Genomic DNA, 2,500 nt, shown 5'->3' with positions numbered 1-2,500 from the left:
TGAACCATGTTTTCACCTTCACCAGTTAGGGACAACAGGTATTCTCAAGAAAAGGGATCTCACAGGTCTTGCGTGCAAGCTGAGAGATGTAATAGGGTGTGTGTGTGTGTGTGTCTGTGTGTGTTTGTGTGTGTGTAGACACACACCTTTGAACCATGTTTTCAACTTCACCAGTTAGGGACAACAGGTTTCTCAAGAAAAAGGATTACACAGGTCTTGCGTGCAAGCTGAGCAATGTAAGAGGGTGTGGGTCTGTGTGTGTGTGTGTGTGTGTGTGTGTGTGTGTGTGTGTAGACACACACTTTTGAACCATGTTTTCACCTTCACCAGTTAGGGACAACAGGTATTCTCAAGAGAAGGGATTTCACAGGTCTTGCGTGCAAGCTGAGGAATGTAAGAGGGTGTGTGTGTGTGTGTGTGTGTGTGTGTGTGTAGACACACACCTTTGAACCATGTTTTCACCTTCACCAGTTAGGGACAACAGGTATTCTCAAGAAAAGGGATTTCACAGGTCTTGCGTGCAAGCTGAGCAATGTAAGAGGGTGTGTGTGTGTGTGTGTATGTATGTGTGTGTGTGTGTGTGTGTGTACACACAGAACTTTGAACCATTTTTTCAGCTTCACCAGTTAGGGACAACAGGTATTCTCAAGAGAAGGGATTTCTCAGGTTTTTTCGTGCAAGCTGAGCACTGTTAGAGAGGGTGTGTGTGTGTGTTTGTGTGTGTGTGTGTGTGTAGACACAGATCTTTGAACCATGTTTTCACCTTCACCCGTTAGGGACATCAGGTATTCTCAAGAAAAGGGATTTCACAGGTCTTGCGTGCAAGATGAGCAATATAAGAGGGTGTGTGTGTGTGTGTGTGTGTGTGTGTGTGTGTGTGTAGACACACACCTTTGAACCATGTTTTCACCTTCACCAGTTAGGGACAACAGGTATTCTCAAGAAAAGGGATTTCAAAGGACTTGTGTGCAAGCTGAGCAATGTAAGAGTGTGTGTGTGTGTGTGTGTGTGTGTGTAGATACACACCTTTGAACCATGTTTTCACCTTCACCAGTTAGGGACAACAGGTATTCTCAAGAAAAGGGATTTCACAGGTCTTGCGTCCAAGCTGAGCAATGTAAGAGGGTGTGTGTGTGTGTGTGTGTGTGTGTGTGTGTGTGTGTACCTTCACCAGTTAGGGGCAAAACGGTTTCACAAGAAAAGAGATTTCACATGTCTTGCATGCAAGCTGAGCAATGTAAGTGGGTGTGTGTGTGTGTGTCTGTGTGAGTGTGTGTGTGTGTGTAGACACACACTTTGAACCATGTTTTCACCTTCACCAGTTAGGGACAACAGGTATTCTCAAGAAAAGGGATTTCACAGGTCTTCCGTGCATGCTGAGCAATGTAAGAGGGTGTGAGTGTTTGTGTGTGAGTGTGTGTGTGTGGGTGTGTGTGTGTGTGTGGGTGTGTGTGTGTGTGTGTAGACAAACACCTTTCAACCATGTTTTCACCTTCACCATTTAGAGACAACAGGTTTTCTCAAGAAATGGGATCTCACAGGTCTTCCGTGCAAGCTGAGCAATGTAAGAGGTTGTGTTTCTGTGTGTGTGTGTGTATGTGTGTGTAGACACACACCTTTGAACCATGTTTTCACCTTCACCAGTTAGGGACAACAGGTATTCTCAAGAAAAGGGATTTCACAGGTCTTGCGTGCAAGCTGAGCAATGTAAGAGGGTGTGTGTGTGTGTGTGTATGTATGTGTGTGTGTGTGTGTGTGTGTGTACACACAGAACTTTGAACCATTTTTTCACCTTCACCAGTTAGGGACAACAGGTATTCTCAAGAGAAGGGATTTCTCAGGTTTTTTCGTGCAAGCTGAGCACTGTTAGAGAGTGTGTGTGTGTGTGTGTTTGTGTGTGTGTGTGTGTGTAGACACAGATCTTTGAACCATGTTTTCACCTTCACCCGTTAGGGACAACAGGTATTCTCAAGAAAAGGGATCTCACAGGTCTTGCGTGCAAGCTGAGCAATGTAAGAGTGTGTGTGTGTGTGTGTGTGTGTGTGTGTGTAGACACACAACTTTGAACCATGTTTTCACCTTCACCAGTTAGGGACAACAGGTATTCTCAAGAAAAGGGATCTCACAGGACTTGTGTGCAAGCTGAGCAATGTAAGAGTGTGTGTGTGTGTGTGTGTGTGTGTGTGCGTAGACACACCACTTTCAACCATATTTTCACCTTCACCAGTTAGGGACAACAGGTATTCTCAAGAAAAGGGATTTCACAGGACTTGTGTGCAAGCTGAGCAATGTAAGAGTGTGTGTGTGTGTGTGTGTGTGTGTGTGTGTGTGTAGACACACAACTTTGAACCATGTTTTCACCTTCACCAGTTAGGGACAACAGGTATTCTCAAGAAAAGGGATCTCACAGGTCTTGGGTGCAAGCTGAGAGATGTAATAGGGTGTGTGTGTGTGTGTCTGTGTGTGTGTGTGTGTGTGTAGACACACACCTTTGAACCAT

This window comes from Cynocephalus volans, chromosome X (genome assembly GCF_027409185.1).
Source record: "Cynocephalus volans isolate mCynVol1 chromosome X, mCynVol1.pri, whole genome shotgun sequence".
NCBI lineage: Eukaryota > Metazoa > Chordata > Mammalia > Dermoptera > Cynocephalidae > Cynocephalus > Cynocephalus volans.
This window is presented reverse-complemented; position numbering follows the sequence as displayed.